Here is a 10,380-nt window from a genome sequence, read left to right as displayed (position 1 = left end):
ATTATAGAGCCATCTTTGCAATTGAGACAGTTGAGCAAAACAATTTCAAGAGAGTGTGTATCAGATCCTCTTATACCAACTGTAAATTTGTTAACTGAATTAAAATTACATACATAAAAAGCTAAGTGACAGCATCCAAGCTCTGAGTTCAAGCTCTAATACAAGAATACCTGCAAAAGAATCTTTAAACAAAATCACAAGTCCCAACACAAAAGTCAGTAACATTAATTTTCATTCTCCTCATCTAATAGACCCTTCAGACAAAAAAAATCAGTAAATAATCCAGAATTGGATAAGACAAGATGAAATGGACAGAACAGAATTCTTCAGAATATTCCACTTGACAACCAGAAAAAACATATTCTTCTCAGCAGTCCTGAGAACTTTCTCCAAGTTAGATCATACTTTAGTATATAAAGCAAGTCCTCACAAATACAGGAAAATTGAAAGACTGTTCTGTATTTTATCAGGTCAGACAGAATAAAACTAAAAATCAATAACCAGAAAAACTATAGAAAATACCTAAACTTATGTCTCTTCATTTTTTCACTCAAGACTAGTCCTATAGCACTTGAATTATAGCTCCAATTCAGTGGTTTTGTTGTTGTTGTTGTTTGTGCTTGTGGCAATTAGGGATAATAATCTCATAAACTTTCCTGCTCAGCTGGCTTTGAACCTCAATCTTCAGCTCTCAGCCCCCTGAATAGCTAAGCCTGTATGTGTGAGCCACAAAAGTCGGTAACATTAATTCCACACTAGCCCAATAGTATATTCAAAGGCAAAAATATACCCAAGCTTAAGGGCATCCCCAAACGTATTGAAGCTTAAGGAACAAACGGAGAAACTGTCTGCCTGCTGATCTCATGGCTATCAGATCCTTCTCCGTGGTAAACTTCCCCATAGAGAGGAGAAGGCTATTGAAATCACATGGCTCAGGGAACACTATGTCAAACTGTCACTCCTGCTAAACAATAATACATGTTAGGCTTGAGTAGCAGAGGCAATTATCAGTGCTTTCAAATCACTCTAGTCATTCATCTCCCTCCAACAGAAAGGAGTCTGGAAATCAGGATTTGGGAGGATGGGCTTTTTCTCAGACCCACCTGCTAGCCAGCACACACAGCCAGGAGGGAGGTCCTAGGGAACTCTGTCAGGCACAGGCTTGGTATTGTTTCTACAGTAACCCTCCAGCAATGGGACACATTCCTTTTGAAGGAGGACTCAGTCTCCAACCAGGATGCCTTTCATTGTTGGAGCTTTCCGGTACTTATTTCTCAGCAAAACCATGCAGCATCCTACCTCACCCTGACCCTCTCTCGTGGCCATATTCCACTGCAGAGTTTGATAGGATGTGGTTAGGTTTCTAGAGACTTCATTGTTCCTTGATTTCATCTCCAAGCTAGCTTAGTCTTAATAAGCTGCAGCTAAAGACAATGCCTTTCTATGTCTCTCTGGGCTATGACAAAATACATTTTTTATCACCATAGTTAGCCTTCCACACCGGATTAGTCACTCACAAAATCCTACACTTGTCCATGGCTTTCACAAAGTATAGGAGTATCCTGGTGACCAGTCTGTCACAAGGCCACTCAGTTTACTTTGTGATTGTGTCTTCAGCTTCCCCCTACCCTCAGAGACCCAGTTAGGAAGCTTAGTTTTTTCAGTTTTACCCTTTCAACTTTCTGTTTCTCCACGTCTTAGTAGTCCTATTAACTCCTTCATGATTCCTGATGTTTCTCCTCTCTCACATTTTTTTTTCAGAATATAATCTCTGTGTTATTGCCTCTTTTCATTCACAAGGTCAGAATGGAGGATACTTCTAATCTACCATCTTGTCCTGCCCATCCCTGGATGAGCTAAGATAGAGATGGGAAAACTACAGACAGTTTATCTGTTGAGTGAAGTTTAGAGTTTACTTTATTAAGACACAATTTTCCTAATTGGAATTGAATAAGAGGTTAGCTTTTGTGATTGGTTGAAGCTTTGTTGCTTAGCAATAAGGGTGTGCTCAAGTTAGGTTACAACTTACATGCATGCAAAGTTGGCTGTACCTCACTTTTCAGCAAGAACCCTATGTGACAAATCATTCTTGTAAGGCTATATTGTTTAGTCTTATTTATCCTGGTCAAATAGCCAACTCCTTTGGTTCATCTTCTCAAATATTGATAGATAGAACAAAACTATGGACCTGAACAATGACTCAACTTTCTACCACCATCATGGAGAATCTGCTTGATTACATAGAATTTGTAATTTCTCAATTGCAATTTATTTTGACAATTCATGTTCATATTTATTATTTTGCTTGTTAAATTATAACAATCAGACAATTTGACTGCACACGGGTATTTAAAACTTTTTGGTAAGTACAAAAAATCAACACAATATGATATCAATGAATAAAAATGGCTGCATCACCCTTATTAAGCAGAGTCTCCAGGCAACTGAATCAAACAATTCAGACTTCAGGCATCAGAGATGATTCTTCAGACAACAAATTGTTGAAGGAGAACTGGGTTATTGAAGAAATAAAAAGGAAATATAAACATTTCTAGAATTGAATGAAAATGAAAACTGCGTATCTTAGTTTTAGGGACACAGCAAAGGCAGTGCTAAGAGCAGAGTTTATGGCTATTGATGTCAATATAAAAAAAAAACAGCAATCAAGCCGGGCGCTGGTGGCTCACACCTGTAATCCTAGCTTCTCAGGAGGCTGAGGTCTGAGGATCATGGTTCAAAGCCAGCCCGGGCAGGAGAGACCTTGAGACTCCTATCTCCAATAAATCACCAGGAAACCGGAAGTGGCGCTGTAGCTCAAGTGGTAGAGCACTTGCCTTGAGCTGAAGAGCTGAGGGACAGCGCCCAGGCCCAAAGTTCAAACCCCATGACCGACAAAAAAAAAAAAAAAAACAGCAATCAGAAATACATAGCTTAATGATACACTTCAATCTAGAAAAACAAGAATAAGCCAAACTAAAACCTAGCAGATAGGAAGAAACTTAAAGATTAGGGCATAAATTGATGACATAGAAACTAAAAAACTCCACAACAAATCAGTGAAGACAGGCACTGGCAGCGCATGCCTAGAATCCTACCTACTCAGAAGGCTGAGATCTGGGAATCCTAATTCAAAGCCAAACTGGGCAAATTGGTGTGACTCTTCAATTAAACAGCAAATATCTGGAACTACAGGCAATGCTTAAGTTGTAAGGTGCCAGCTATGAGTGAAAAAGCCAAGCAAAACCATAAGGTCCTGCGTTTAAACTCCAGTACTCTCTCTCTCTCTCTCTCTCTCTCTCTCTCTCTCTCTCTCTCTCTCTTTCTCTTTCACGCGCACACACACACACACACACACACACACACACACAAATAGACCAACATGATCTCCTGTGGAATGTGACTAACATCGAATGGACAAAATATAGAAATGAACTGGGCTGTATTTTGTATCTAGAATGACAAACCAAGTGTTAAAGATTTGATGCTCCAAAGCAGCAGTAGCAAGAAATGGTAGATGCTTTATAATAAAGATAGGGCTAGAGGAGATTTGAGGCCATTAGGAATGTGCTCTCAAACAGGATTGTGGATTATTTTAACTGTCTCTACAGAACTGTATTTTTCAAGCAAAATGTAGTATTTTGTATTTGGCTTCTCTCACAATACATTTTTAAGATTGATCTACACCGTTTTGTGTCTTTTTATCATTGAATATTTATATGTTAAATATTACATCATATTCTCATTGATCTTCTTATATCCCATTGTATTGATGTAATACAACTAACTTGGCCATTCAGATGTTGAAGACTTCATGCTTGCTCTCAGTTTTAAGTAAGTATGCATAAACTGACACAAACATTCTTCGGCAGAATTTTGTGTGCATACAAGTTGTCAAATCCATTGAGTAAACAAGGGCTGAGCTATGTGCTGAGCCTCTCCTTAACTTTATAAAAGACTGCCACACGTACTCTTAATGTGTCCATACAACTCTGCATTCCTGTCAGCACTGAAGGAGAAACCTGTGTCTTGGCATGTTGTGTCAGCATTTGATGCTGGCCATATTGTAGATTCCATCCATTCTGATAGACATGCGATAAAAATCTCACAGTCTTCAATTTGCATTTCTCTGATGAATAATGATGATAAGTATGTTGTCATATGCTGGTTTTCTTCCCATGTATCTTAAGATGTCTGTCCAGATTTTGTTTTGTGTTTTATTTCCTTATGTTTAAATCGGGTTACTTTCTTATTTTGTTTAAAGAAACCTTTTTTTTTAATAGTTTTGAGATAAAAGTGCTTTATCCCATGTATGTCTTGCATTTTATTCCCTGAGACTTGTCTTTTTGTAAATAAGAAAGAAAGGGTTTTTGTTTTTGTTTTGTTTATTTCTGTTCTATGCCAGGGCCTCTTAAGTTTTGGCAAGTCTTCTATCATCAAACTCCTTTGTTTTCTTAGTCTTGCAGTATTGTGCTAAACACTAAGTCCATAATTCTTTTGTTGTTGTTGTTGTCTTGTTTGCTTTTCAGATTGAGTCTCAAAACATGGTTGGCCTCATAGCACCTCATGATCTTTCTGCCTGAGACCCTGAGTGCTGAGGTTACAGGAGTGCACAACCATACTCCGTTCTATAACCAATTTTAAATAACTTTTGTGACAGGTGGAATAAGGTACCTAGATTATTTTCATATTTTTCTCACCACAGTTTATTGAAAAATCTACTTTTCTTTATTACATTACTTTTTATCAAGTATCAGTTGCCTATATGGGTATGTTTCTCTTTCTGCAGTCTCTTTTTTCTATTCTTTATTTCTTTTTAACAATAGTAAGATCAAAATGAAGGCCTCGAGTATTCTAGGCAAGTGCTCTGGGGTACACACCCAGCCCTATATGTCTATCACTTTACCAATACTACAATATTTGAATACTGTCACGTTTTAGGAAGTCTTGGAATGTGGTAATAAGTCCTCAGATTTGTTCTTCTTCAGTATTATGTTGACTTGTCCACATTTTTCCTTCTCATATAAACTTTAAATTTAGTTGCTTGATAGATACAAAATAGCTTGCTGGGAGTTTGATTGGGTCTGTTAAATATATAATACATGTTGGGAAGAGCTGACATCTTTAATACTGTCTTCCATGGATAAAGAGTCCTAGCAATTTCTATAAATCCCAGTATGTCAAGCAATAAAGAGAATGCATTGCTTACATAATTGGAATCCTCATGGTAACAGCTTAAGGCCTAGCTTCATGGAGAGGTCATGATTTATTTTAGAGCACATGTTGTCTCCACAGGGGACAGATGTGACCTCAGTCCTTCCAGTGCTGAAGTGATCTTGAACCTATTAAGACTCTTGTCCATGCACTCAGAGCTTTCCTGAAAACTTTTCTGGCAAATGACCTTGATTCATTCTGACTTGACTGGCGGAAATCACATACATCTCCTTAAAATAATATTTCTTGTGATCAATCATGTATTCCACTCTTGATACTGGGCACAGATGGACTTGACTTCTAGGAAGCGCATGCATTTCCAAATGGAAAGTTGATACTGCTATAAATTTCTTGGAACACAATCACATGTGTGCCACTTTAGCATGAGTCTGTAGAGTTAAATGCCAGATCTTTAAGGGCCTTATGTCTAAGCACAGAAGAAAGCAACAGATGTCTCACAGCTGAACATTAAGTGGAAAAACTTGCATATTAGAGTCTTCTTCTGTGTCAGGAACATATATAGCAGTGCACGCCTCAAAGTAGGTTAATGAGGAAACTATGGCAGGGGTCTTCTGGAGAGATGACTCACCATGGCTGTGAATAGGGCAGAACAGATAAAAAGCAGAGTCCACATATGTTTAGGAATCCTAAAACAACAACAACAACAACAACAACAAATTATTACTTTTTTGTTGTTCTCCAATTGATAATCCTATGGACGAGAAGTCAGAATGTCTATACACAAAGCCTGAGTCAGGTTTTGGCCTAGCTGTAGGGTCAATTTGAGCATGCAGAATTACCTAAAGGAAATTCTAATTACTGAAAGCAGAAATAGTTATTATCATATAGGGACAAATTATAAACACAAATGAGATTAGAGGGACTGAACATGTGGCTCAGTGATAGAGTGCTTGCCTCACATGCATGAAGCCCTGGGTTCAGTTCCTCAGTACCACATACACAGAAAAAAAAAAAGCCAGAAGTGGTGCTATGGCTCAAGTGTTGGAGTGCTAGCCTTGAGCAAAAGAAGCTTAAAGACAGTGCCCTGGCTCAGAGTTCAAGCCCCAGGGATGGCAAAAAAAAAAAAAAAAGAAAAGAAAAGAAAATGAGATTAGACTAGCCTGAATTTTTGGGGGGGGGGGGCGGGCAGGGGAAGTTGTTGGGCTTGAACTCTGGGCTTGCGCTCTTCAGCTCTACCTCTTGAGCCACAGCACCACTTCCAGTTTATGGGAGATAAGAGCCTCATAGACTTTCCTGCCCGGGCTGGCTTTGAACCATGATCCTCATATCTCAGCCTCCTGAATAGCTAGGATTACAGGCATGAGCCACCTGCACCCGGCTTGATATTTCTTATTTTATATATCTCTTTCTTCTTTTATTCCCATTTATTGTGACATTAAAAGTATTTCCAGACAAGGCAAAATATCCCATGGAGAGTAAAATCATCACCCATTGATGATAAAGGGAGAGTGCAGATGGAAGTTGTAGGAGATGGTGGGAGGAAGCAAGGCAAGTGAACGTAAGGATGAGAAGTCACTGTGTTTAAGAGATAATAAAGATGAAAGAACAATTTCTAGGCCAGCTGTGGGGACTGAAGGAGAGGAAGGGATCAGCACCCACTGCTTGGGCAGCTGGAGTGATGGTGAATCTTTCAGCAAAAGAAAGTACATGTAGGGGCTGGGATATAGCTCAGTAGCAAAGCACTTGCCTAGCAGGAGCAACGTCCTGGGTTTGATCCTCAGTACCAAAAAAGAAAAGACAAAAAATACAGTTTCTTTTTTTTTTAAAAAGAAAGTACAGCAAAGAGAAATTTGTAAGAGAAAAAGAAATGTTCCATATGTGTTATATCTTACTGGGTACAGAGTAACCTCTAGTAAATAGACCTAAGAGCAAAGTCAAGAAGAAAGAAGTCTTGGAAGACCCAACCACAGCAGAAATCTGTCAGTGATTAGGCTCTATCAATCATTTAGCACAACAGTCCAATCCAGACATGATGCCAGCCCAGGCAAAAACTAAAAGTTCATGAGACTGCATTCCAAACAACGGCTGGGAGCGGTGTTGTGTTATGGATGAACCTATTATCCCAGCTATTGAGGGAACCACAAATAGTTGAATTGTAGTCTAGGATGGCTCAGCCATAAAGCGATCATCTTGAAAATAACCAGCACAGAAACAAACCCTCCACTGCAGAGCGGTTCAAGTGCTGTAGTGCCTGGCACCTGCTTAGCAAGCTCACAGCCCTGAGAGCAAGCCCAGCAGCAAGGAAAAAATTAAGTTTTCCAGACATGGAAAAACACACAAACCATAGAGCTTTATCGTATAATATAGTCTTTTCAAATAAGACAAAAAAAGATGTCAAATGTTATACTGTTCTTTCTTGGTATAAAAATCCCAAAGGATTCTCAAAATGTCCTAGTTTCTTGATTGCAATTACAAGCTATCATTGATCTGTTCAGGAGTTCCATATATATATGAGAGAGAGAGAGAGACAGACAGAGAGAGAGAGACAGAGACAGAGACAGAGACAGAGACAGAGGCAACAAATCCCTGTGATGGAAACTCAAGGAGGAGAGGGAGACAACTTTTAGGATGCCTGAGCTCTTAGAAATGAGAGAACAAAATGGTTCCAGGGGATTATGTAAGGGGAAGAAAATTTACTCAAGGCTCTGCCATTCTGACGTTTGTCTCATTCATTGTCAGAATCCACCCTCAATGAGACGAAAGACCACAGGACGGTATTCATTCTCATTAGAGAAGGAGCCTCACATCTAGCCTTAGCTCCTTTCATTCTATAATTTACATTAGCTGAGCCTGTAGTACTCTACTCAGCCACTCGATTCCATCCACGTGAATGTGTATGTGTGTGCACGTGTGCATAAGTGTATGTTTGTAGCTATCTGCTGACAGAGCTACCTTCAGCTACTTTTAGACAATGTTCAAAAACTTTCTCACAAAGTGGCCCATAGGAAAGTCAAAATTCACCTAATTATGATGAACTAATTTATAAATCCAAATGAAGACTGCTTTAGGAATCATCTCCATTGAAATAGGCATTGCTTACATAGTATTGTTTTTTCTCCTGAAGAAATTAAGTAGTTGCTTCGTGAGATGGTTTTCTAAAAATGGAGGAAAGCACTTTTATCACAATAGCAATAAAAGCACAGATAGAAGAAATTATGCTGTAATGTGCTGATATTTCTTTTAATGTCTCAGATTTCATTCATTCTAATTCTCTACCAGAGAAACAGAAACAGACATGTAGCAGAAAAACAACTGTATTTACTCAGTTTCCTATGGACTGAGCTCCTCATAGGTAGACACACAACTAGATGACCCCGAAGGATTTGCTTCAGGCCACTTCTCAATCACACATTGCTTACAAACCCAGATTAGCTTACAGGTTCATAGGAGGGAACGGACATCACTATCAAATGTCTCTAATACTACTTTTTAAAACCTACATTAAAAAAAATAAAAACCTACATTTCATTAATTAGATAAGAAAATCCAAAAATCTCCTAAAGGGTCCATTTTACAGCCTATTATCTGGATGTGAAAAAAAATTCAGAAATAGAAAACAAAACCATATATTAGCTAGGCACTGGTGGCTCTTGCCTGTTATTCTAGCAACTCAGAAGGCTGAGATCTGAGGATTGTAGTTCAAGGCCAGCCCGGGCAAGAAAGTCCATGAGTCTCTTATCTCCAATTAATGACCAGAAAACCAGAAGTTCTGTGTCTCAAAGGGGTACAGCATTATCCTTGAGCTGAAAGAGCTCAGGGAAAGCACCCTAGCCCTGAATTAAATCCCCATAACACTCTCCTCTCTCTCTCTCCCCCCTCTAACACACGCACACACACACACACACACACACACACACACACACACACACACACACACACAAACACACACACAGAGAGAGAGATAAATATATAGATTAGATAGATAAATAGATACATTGCATTTTTAATTAAAAATAATTCCAGGTAAAGTAGTATGGAGGTTCCTCAAAAGACTCCACATAGAGCTCCCCTATGACCCAGCAATCCCACTTTTGGGCATTTACCCAAATGTTCACAAACAAGACAACACTAAAGCTACCAGCACAACTATGTTTATTGTAGCCTTATTTACCATAGCTAAGAAATGGAACCAATTCAGATGCCTCTCAGTGAATGAATGGATCAAGAAAATGTGGTATATATACACAATGAAATTCTATGCCTCCATCAGAAAGAATGACATTGCCCCATTTGTTAGGAAATGGAAAGGCTTGGAAAAAATTATATTAAGTGAAGTAAGCCAAGCCCAAAGAAACATAGGTCCCATGGTTTCCCTTATTTGCAATAACTAATATATGTCTGAGTCAAGCAGAAAAGGTCAGCTAATGTGATGTTAGGGAAATGAACCCTAAGATATGTATTCAAATGTTTTTTTTCTTTCATGTGATTGTTTCTAACACATTTATAAGATTATTTCTTTGTTTCGTTTAAGGATTCAGGTGGACCTGTTGCAACATTGAGAAGTACAAAATGTCATGTCAAAACCAGCTTTACAATGTCGGTGTGGGGGGGGGGAGGGGGGTATAATTGGGTGGGGGGAGGGGGGTAAAATTGGGTGGGGGGAGGGGGAGGCGGGGAAGGGAAGTGAAGGGTAAACAAAGGAGGAGGCTGCAATGCTTGGTAAGAAATGTATGCATTATCCTGCCCATGTAATTGTAGCCCCCCTGTACAGTATGTTCTCAAATAAAATAAAATACAATTTAAAAAAAAAAGATTATTTCTTTGTTGCTTTGTATGTCCCTCCCCCAGGGTATAACCGCTGCTTTCACTGTATTTGATGTTGTTATAATTTGTGGAGGGGAAGGGAAAAGACAAATCGTTTAAATAGGGATACAGGTGGACCCACTGCAGCAATGAGACATAGAAGTCGTATGTGGAAAAAGAACTTTACAACTTTGGTAGGGGGGGAGGAGGGTGGAGTGGGGGACGGGTGGAGGATGGGATGGGAAGGGGAAACAAAGGAGGAGGCTACAATGCTTGATAAGAAATGTACTCATTATCTTGCCCATGTAATTGTAACCACTCTGTACAGTATTTTCACAATAAAAATTAATAATAATTCCAGGTACTTAAGCTGCAAAGTACTCAGAAATTATACTCAAATTATAT

This window comes from Dipodomys merriami, unplaced genomic scaffold (assembly GCF_024711535.1).
Source record: "Dipodomys merriami isolate MVZ:Mamm:240054 unplaced genomic scaffold, mDipMer1.0.p SCAF_24, whole genome shotgun sequence".
Taxonomy (NCBI): Eukaryota; Metazoa; Chordata; class Mammalia; order Rodentia; family Heteromyidae; genus Dipodomys; species Dipodomys merriami.
The sequence above is the reverse complement of the archived record's forward strand: the minus strand, read 5'-3'. Positions refer to the sequence as shown.